General features: G+C 39.7%; 1 protein-coding gene across 1 annotated transcript in view; it reads left to right on the forward strand.

Annotated features, from left to right (window-relative positions):
* Positions 1–21: 21 nt before the first annotated feature.
* Positions 22–9,076, forward strand: part of FRRS1 (ferric chelate reductase 1) — a 35,054-nt gene continuing 25,999 nt past the window's right edge. The window contains exons 1-2 of the mRNA XM_019474911.1: positions 22–500; positions 613–699. The gene's annotated coding sequence lies outside the window, so the exon portion shown is untranslated. The remainder of the gene's footprint in view (positions 501–612; positions 700–9,076) is intronic.

Here is a 9,076-nt window from a genome sequence, read left to right on the forward strand (position 1 = left end):
GCTGAGCTGTCCGCGAGTCCGGGCCCCGGAGCACCCCATGGCTTTTGGGGAGCGCGACGTGGTCTTCTGCCCCTGCCTTTACAGCTATAGTCCCCACCAGCGCCTTTACATACGGCTTGTGCATACCGGCACGAGAGACCGCCCACCGAGGGGGCTCAGGCACCCGAAACTAAAGCTCGGTGCGGTTTAACTGAGGAAAATGTGACTTTAAAGGCCGCCTGAAGCAGCCCGGCTGACGCCTTTGGGCCCAGCAGCTCCCTGCCGTGATGGAAACGCCGCTCCGCGGGGCTTCCTCAGCGTTCCCGCCCGGCTGCCTCAGGGGCCGGCGCGGGCAGCAGCCCGCTGCCTCCCGCCGCGCCGCGGGCACACGGCGGCCAGGCAGGCGGCTCCTTTCTGATAGGCTGCGCTGTAGAAAAAACATGATGGCAGCTAGGGTTTAAGTGCTCTATGTAGTATGTGGACAAAACTACAAACTCCGGGGATTTGTCTTTGACCAAGAGGTAAGGTGGTCTAAAAAAACCAAAAACCAAAAAAACACCCCCCTTGTTTTGAAGAATACTGTCATCTGAACCGCGGTCACCAGACAGCCCTTACCATTGCTTTATATTGCAGAATACCTGGGACAGTTGCTCCAGGCCTCTCACCACCGAAACCGTTAACTGCGCCCCACTGTAAAGGTCAGCCTTGCAGCTTTGGAAGGTCAGTCTATTTTTATTGCCTGGAATGGCATTAAAAAAAATTGTGCTTCTCAATTTACAGTCACTATGTTATACTCTTTGTTTATTTATTTTTTTCAAAGGTGTTATATTTTGTGGAATTGGGAGGAGTCTGCAAAACAATTTAGACTTAACCATTTACTTCCAGTCATCCCATGCATACCCTTGTAACTCTGTCTTACTGCAATGTGTTCATCCAATTACTATGCATTTAGGGGCAGTCCAAAGGCCTTGATATTCATGGAAACACTTCCACCCATTTCAAACTGAGTTTGTTACCTTTTGGTAGTTAATTTTTTTCTTTCCCCCTTCACCTGCTCCTCCCTTTGAACATTTTAAGAAATCTGCTTGTTCCTCATTACAGTTCACATTTTTTGGTATTGTTGAGAAAGGTTTTCATGTGGGTGTACGTGAATATGTCAACTTTTATGCCCCCTGACAGTACCAGGATCCCTAGACAGACTGGGGGAAAATTCCTAGCAAAAGTCCCCCTGTGTATTTGTGCAGCTGCCCTAACGTTCACCTCAGTGAGACTCATTCAGATGTGATTCAAACGTGATACTTCCAGTCTGGATTATTTTACACAGCTACTCCCTGGGGGCCCAGCAGGATTCTCCCATCTTTCTTGTCTTTCCTAGCTCACTTATTCCTTACTCAGCTTGCTGGCCTGCGTGCTTTGCATACAGGACAGACTTGCACCTAGCAGAAGTCCCACTCTCCTGGTACGCTGGCTGTTTTCTCTGAATTGGACGTGTCCTAGTAAAGAAGGTACAACATAGGAATGGGAAATACAAGAAGCTCCAACAGGTATGGGAGTCATAGGAACAAAACCAACAGACATGTCATTGAAAGAGATCTGGACCATCTCTTTGCTATGGTCCTGAGCAGGCTTCAGTATCCTGAAGTGACTTTGCAGTCGGTCTGCCACAGAGTCTTGCACAAGTGCCTCTTCCTCCAGGCTTCCTATTGTCCTGTCATGTACTGCAAATGGGGCAGAATTTAGAAATTTCATAAGCTGCTTACGCAGTGAACGGTTCTAAGAGAAGAAGAGAAAATAATGCCTATGTAGCCGAGTCCTTTGCATAGTTACCCTAAAGTGCATGCTGAACATCTTGTGAAAAGCAAGAAAAACCCAAAAGGGTATTACTGAAGGCAATTTCACCACTGCTACTAAGTTTGAAAATGTGGCTCTTTTGTTTTCCCCACTTAATAGGGAAACTCACCCTACTCTAGTTACTAGGTTTGCACTGCCACATCTCCACTATACTATGCATTTAGACAGGTTTTGAAATGTATCTAAATTTTTGCAAAAGGGTTTTTAAGTTTCTCAAGACAAAAATCATTAGGAAACCAAGCTAGCATATGGCCTCCTGATTCTAAATCCTGAAGCAGTTATTTTGACCAACATTTGTGACTGTAGCTAAAACAGTCAATGAAGGACTTGAGCCACAGCAAAGATATTCCCTAAGTACTATAATAATTAGAACAGTATCATTTCATTGCCCTTCAATTCAATATGAAAAAAATGACTGTTATAAAGATACCGAATGAATATATCAGGTCCCTTGATGAAGTTTAATCAGGAAAGCAGAGCAGCCTGCTCTAATCCTTTCTCCATCAACATCACCTCTTACACTGGCACATCACTGACGGACTTTGGGCCTGTGTTAATTTAGCAGACGTAAATTGAGCAGGCTTTCTGCATATGGGAACCACACCAGCAAAACATCAATGCACAAGTGCTACCATTTAGCATTGCAGATATTGTATAGGACACAGCCAACAGCAATCACGCATGGCATTTGTTACACTGGCATCTAAATGGTGGATTTCACAGTGCCATTTTATCTTTGGTTTGCAGTTTCTCTGTGTGTGATATGACATACCACAGCAGGAAAAGATCAATAGTAGCTTCAAAATAAGAGTGGACACCATATGAATGTCACTATCAGGAAATAATTTTCCAGCTTTTTCAAATATATTAATACCAGAATTCTTCAGTCCTTTTACGTACACCTTCCTAGTACTCCCTCCCTCCCCGCCTTCTGTTTTGCAACACAGTATTACAGAACACTTATCCTAGCAGTGGCTTAATACACTTTGGGGAGCCTGTTCACTAGGTGTCAGAGCACACTCATGTCGTATTGCTTATGCCTATTTTAAAGGTTATGACTGTAAAATGTAGGAACTTAGAGGTCTTACATGACAGTACTCTTTTTTTTTTTTTTTTAAATAACAGAACAATAGCTCCCAATAACAACAGTAAAAGCCAACTAGCACAGAGAGAACTTAACTGAACTTCTAACTAAAATTAAAAGCAGATTCCTTTGGCCCGTATGCAGGAGATATGTGACTTCACAAAATTTAAAGTGATAGCACAGTTTTTCTCAATGCCCCACACTCATGACCTGTAAATTTATGAATTAACATTGTGTTATTGTTCAAACAAGAGGAAGCTTCTGACGTGTTGAATATTCTGTGTAGCTTTTGTCTTCTAATAGGGAGATCTCATCCAGAAATGCAAACCTGATTTTGAAAGAAAGCTAATATTCTTTAATCTGTATCTCTGCAATTTGATTAGACTCCAGTCTAGAAGTGTGAGTTAGATCTTTGCTATGCAGTGGCTGAAAACAAGTGCTGTTCTTAGATGCATTAAGTGCTCAGCAGGAATTTACATATGGCCTTGGATATTAGAATCTAGTATTGAGGGAAAATATTGGTCAGAACATTGAAGTAATCACCTGTAGCCTATTTCTTTTTAAATCCCTTCAGATTGCAGCAGCCTGATAGGCAAGGAATAAATAGTAGGCTGGAATAAAAATGCCTATGTAAGTAAGAAATCAAATGAGATGCAGTTTGTTCTTACTGAACACGTGAGTGCTCTTTCCTCCAGTTACTTGGCGGTGTTGGTTTGACCTTTCAAAGGTGAACCTGGTGTCATCATTAATTTTTGGGTTGCAGAAACATTTTTGGTTTGTTTTTAATCCCAGCTCAGCCATTCTTTTACTGTGTGGCCTCAAACAATCAATGCTCTTTGCTTTAACTTTTCTATAAAGTTAGACTGCTATTAATTTTTAATGGAAAATTGTAAAATTCAATGCATTTATCTTTAAAGAGGTCCAAATAAAATTTTATTATAGTTAAATGTAGCTTTTCAAATAATTGCTTAAGATACATTTGACTGTGCTTTAGGTAACAGCACCACGTTAATTTGATATTAATAATCTTCTGCAAATGTGGTGACTTGGCAAACAAATTTTTAAACTAAGCATCTGAATGGTATTCTTGTACCATTTAACTTAGTTAAGTGTTAAATAAATTCACATGTAATGAGGCAATTTTTGTTTTACAAGGAGAACATATTACACCAGTTTGCTGAATCGCTACCAGCACTTTTATCTTCCTGTAAATTGTCCCATTTGACACTAGTGAGATATGCTGAGATTTAGGACTTCAGAGTACCTATTCTGTAGGAACTGTAGTACTGTTTTATCAAGCAGATCTACTCTTTCAGTTTTATATTTGCTCCTCAAAAAGAAATATTTAAAGAGTGCCTCTTGCACACTCCATTTTCTTTATGATGCTCCTTCCTACTATATCAAACTATAGTGAGAATACCATTGATATTTTCCTGGTCCATTAAAATAATAATCCTTAAATCTTATCTAGACAGCTCTTTGAGCTCAAATGGTAAACAATTGATTGGACTTGTGTCTGTTGTATAAAATTGGCATCTGATTTTTAAGCGAAGAAATAACTACGTACTAGCCCCACATAACCTGAGGATATCTGAAAGCTAATACTGAGGTCTGTGGGCCTGCTTTGTAATCTTTCAGTGCAGACAGAATTCAAGCCATAGTAATTTAAACAGTCTACCACGCTGTGATATGTTGCAGAAGGAGAATATTTCGCCAAATGTACGACTACAGCAAGCATTTGTTTTAAAAGATAATTTTCAGCTTTTCCTCATCTTCATGCCTTAGAACAAATTCCTGATTTCTCATTGCCAAAACACTTTCAGTCCCAGGCCTCTTTTCAACCAGTTTTTGCATTCTACCACCAAGTTAAATGTGAGCAGGAAGAGCAGGGAAGATGATGCAAGAGTGGTTTGCACTGGAATGCTACAAAGCTAAAATTCAGACTGACAAATCTTCTTTTGCTATATAGCAATCAGTGCACCTAATTCAACATTTACAGTTGAAGCATCACCAAATGCTGCTACCAGAAATTCAAAGTCCTTACTTAATGTTTGTCTTATTGATATCATCAGATCTTTTGGTTAGCCATGAATTTGAGCTTCAGATTGCTGATCAGAAGTAGCTTGCCCGTAACTGGGCAGCAGCTCCTATGTGAACTTGCAGGAACTAGGAATTGCTGCTGTATGTTGGGGCAAACTGCTGCTGATGCTGCTGCCTAGCTTTTTAGCGTACCTTACCTCTGCGCAAACCACTGGCTCTCCATTCCAGCTGGATTCTTGTTGGTGGAGGAATCACTGTCTCAATACAGTAGAGCAGTATTGATATTTTGCCTCCGAGTATGCCAGTGATGTATTTCTTGGGTCACTGCAGGTGCTGTGCAGCAGGTTCCCCCAAAGTCTGGAACTTCCTTGGAGGTACCGGCTTGCACAGAGACTACGTACTAACCTGGCTCTGCAGGAGGCAGCTTTCCATAGCATCTCTGGACTGAGTCACTTTACACCTCGCTTGACGTTCCCCTGTGCTCGTCAAGTGAGGATTGCTGCTTATAGGACTTGAAAGCTGGTATGAAACAATCTTCTCCCTCTTATTCTTCTCACAACTCTCCTATGTTGGATATGCCTTTTACCAGCTCTGTTATAGTCTGACCAGTTTATTAGCTTTTGAAACTCTCTGCAAGCATTTAGGTGAGACTTGCTAAAGTAAGAGCTAAAATCCCTGCAAGCCTTCCTACCGAGCATACTCAAACATCACCACATGGTTCCACCACAGGGCTACTGGGCATGTACTAACTAGCATGTTGCTACAACTAACAGCATTGTGCATCATGCATCATCCCTACAGAACAATTGCTTGTGCTGAACTCGGAGCAACCACAAAACCCAGAGACATACCAGGTCTGAACAAAGAATGCGTTTATAAACCATGAAGGAGACAAATTGAGAGCTGCTGAGAAAAAGGTGAAAAGCTGGAAATGCATTGTCTGTGAAAGGACCTCTGAGATGAGATGAAAAAGAGTGGGAAAATTAGTTGCTAGTCCAAGTGAAAGGAAAGAGGAAAAAAGCTGTGGGACAGAGGTGGAATTGAGATTGGCTAGCAAAGAAACTGGTCAGTGTGTGGAAGAGCATTGTACTAGATTTCAATTAATCTTGTAGTTTCACATTACAAATTGTGTAATTAGGTCTAAAGTGCCTTAAACTAAAACACTTACAGGTCAATGCTTTTGCCAGCAAGCTCTTTGCTCACCATGAAATGGAATAATAGGATCTCATCACATCTCGCTGATATAAAAAAATCAATAATTTTAAAAAGCACCCAGAAATGGTGAAAAATATAGAAAACTCAATAAAGTTAATAATTCAGTACTTTTATCAGATAAAACTTCAATAGTGTGCATCAGATAAAGCGATGGCCCACATCCCTTGAAGTGGGTAAAATGATTTTACTGCAGTCCTTTATCCATTGATTTAATTGTACTGTGCACTGAATTAAGTGGAGACCCTTTCAGAAAAGTGGCAGGTTGTCATTGTATCATAACACCTACACAGACCTGGCTCAAACTGATATCAGGGAACCAAACTTAATTCTTTCATTTCAGATAAGCAAGGAAGTATTTTTTTTAAAAAAATCTCTTTAAGTCAAAGTCGGTGCACATTTTGATAGAAAGCTATTGTGCGTGTACTTCAGCTGTTGACGTGTCAGAATATAGACAACAAAAAGAAAGTAGGTTTCTGTGTAGTCGAGTGGAAAACCTTATTTTACTTAGTGGCTAATGCCACCAAGTGGCTAGTTCGTGTAATTGACTGAAAGCCGTAAAATGTGTTCTTCTTTTACCTCTAGGTAAACAAGTATTTTCGTATAAATACGTTTCCAAGTGTGAATTTTTATGTGTGACATAAATTTAAAAATAATGAAAGTAGAAAGGGCTGATTAGTAGAGAGGAATAAATACCCAAGACAAGCCTATGTAAAAAGAATATTTCTGGAGGTCAGTGGAATACATTTATCTAGTTTGTAGGTTAACAGTGAGTCAGTTGGTATAACAGATAAGTATGAAACAGTGCCAAAGCTCAAGGGAAAAGACTTAATTACGGAGAAAAATATGTCATCCTACATTGTGACTTTTATCATCATTTATTACCTTTTAGATGGTTAGTATTGTTTCAATGACTCAACATTCCCCTCTCTTTGGGGAAAAAAAAGCATATGCAAACTGCTTTGGTAGGAGAAATTTTTCCTATGTAAGATAATAGTATTGTTGTTATTTCCCTAATACATATTTAGCTAGGACAATAATGCTGAAAAGCTTGAAAAATGCTGACGTCTAGTCTTGTAAGTGTAGGATACACAAGAGGGAGATGAATAAATATAGGTGTCAGGACTGTTATCTTCACAGGAAGACCAGTCTCCTGCATGTATTTGGCCAAATCTAAATGCACGTTTTCAAAGGCATGTCAATATATCAAAATAGAAAACAGTAGTAACAAAAACTTCTTAGATCTAAGTTATCCATCATCAAAACAATCTGATAGGGATGCAGCCTTTTTGCACATCATTTGATTTGAACTCAAGCGACATTTTACCGTGATAATCTTGCCAGTAACATTGAGAAACCATTTGCCCAGTGCACACATATATGAAACCTGAGCAAGGGTTGACCTTATAAAATACCACAGTTTTGCTGTATACCTAATTATATATTGCTTAATACCTAAGGGGAAAATAGATTACAAGGAACCACATAACAACACAGGTTCTCTTCAGACCTACGTTCAATAGCTTATTGTTTTCCATATTACTTTGGGCTTAAAAAGTAGCATAGCTATCAGTATATGCCTTGGACGGCACAATATTTAATTTCCAAAATTATATATATTTTACTTAATTATTTCCTCAGGTGTTAAGCAACAGAAATTCCCCTTTATATACTCAGCATGCAGTCTCCTTTATGCAATTACTGTTGCTTTCAAAATTATAAGCTTTCTCTTACTTCCTTGAGGTCCTGTAACAAACTATGCAAAAAAAGTCATCAGCTTCTTTTCATGCTAGATGTTATGTTGTTCATTTGCCACTTGACATCATCATCCTCTGACATAGTTCAACAGTAGATTACACGACTTTATCTCTCTTCAGGCTTGCAGTAAGGTTAAAAACCAACCCCCAGCCCTCTATGTCTCTAAGTGATCATTTGGTTAAGCTAGAAACTTCTGCTTTGCAATAAATACAGAATTATTATGAACATGCTAACAGAACTATAATTGCAGTACACTTTACAAAGAAGATGCATCTGCAGGCTTTTTATAGTTCATGTATCCTCATGCATTTTGTTTCCTTGATACAACTTGGATATTGACACTTAACAAATTAGCATGCAGTACTCTTTCACAGAAATATTTTTATTAAGGCTGAAGAACTGTTGATTATTTTTTTTTTTTTTAAGGAGACTAGTATGTTTGAAAAGAGTCCTTCCAGAGAGATTGATGATTGCCTATGCAGAAGGAGTATGGGTACTTGTACTCACTAGTTAGAGAGTAATTGTTTTTTCCTGGTTCTCTTGGTTTTTTTTCCCTGGTTTTCTTGCTTTATAGCTCTTTGGCAATAGCTAACACCTTCTGAAATAAAAGAAGCTATAAAATGAGAAGCAAAACAGTATTCCCTCCCTTACCCACTTTACCTTTCACAGATAAATTTTCTGAAAGTCTGATTACAGTTTCCAACAGGATTGTAGCTTGCATTCTCATCCCTCCTTGTGGGTCTTCATGAGGAAATTACTTCCGTATATTCTTATATTTATAACACTGTTTCAGAAGTATAGGCCCCATTCTGTCAATGGGCCAAGACCCTACATTAAAATCTTAAAAAATATTTGGATATTAATTCCTACTATAATCTGTGTAAATTATGAACCTAAACCTAAATTTAGGCATATGAATAGCGCCACAAATGAGCTCGGCAAGCTTTCACGGGGACAATCTCTCAGTAAAACCCACGGGGCAAGGCTCTAGGCGCAAAACCAGCACACTCCTCTCCAACGTTTGGAGACCGCCAAGAAATTACGCGCCCTTAACGCAAATGTGACAGGACCCCGGTTCTTCTGGGGATTCACACTGGGCAGCGACTTGCGCGAGAACACGGAGCGCCTCCCGCGTGCTGTTTCGCGCGTCTC

This window comes from Aptenodytes forsteri, unplaced genomic scaffold (assembly GCF_000699145.1).
Source record: "Aptenodytes forsteri isolate BGI_AS27 unplaced genomic scaffold, ASM69914v1 Scaffold237, whole genome shotgun sequence".
NCBI lineage: Eukaryota > Metazoa > Chordata > Aves > Sphenisciformes > Spheniscidae > Aptenodytes > Aptenodytes forsteri.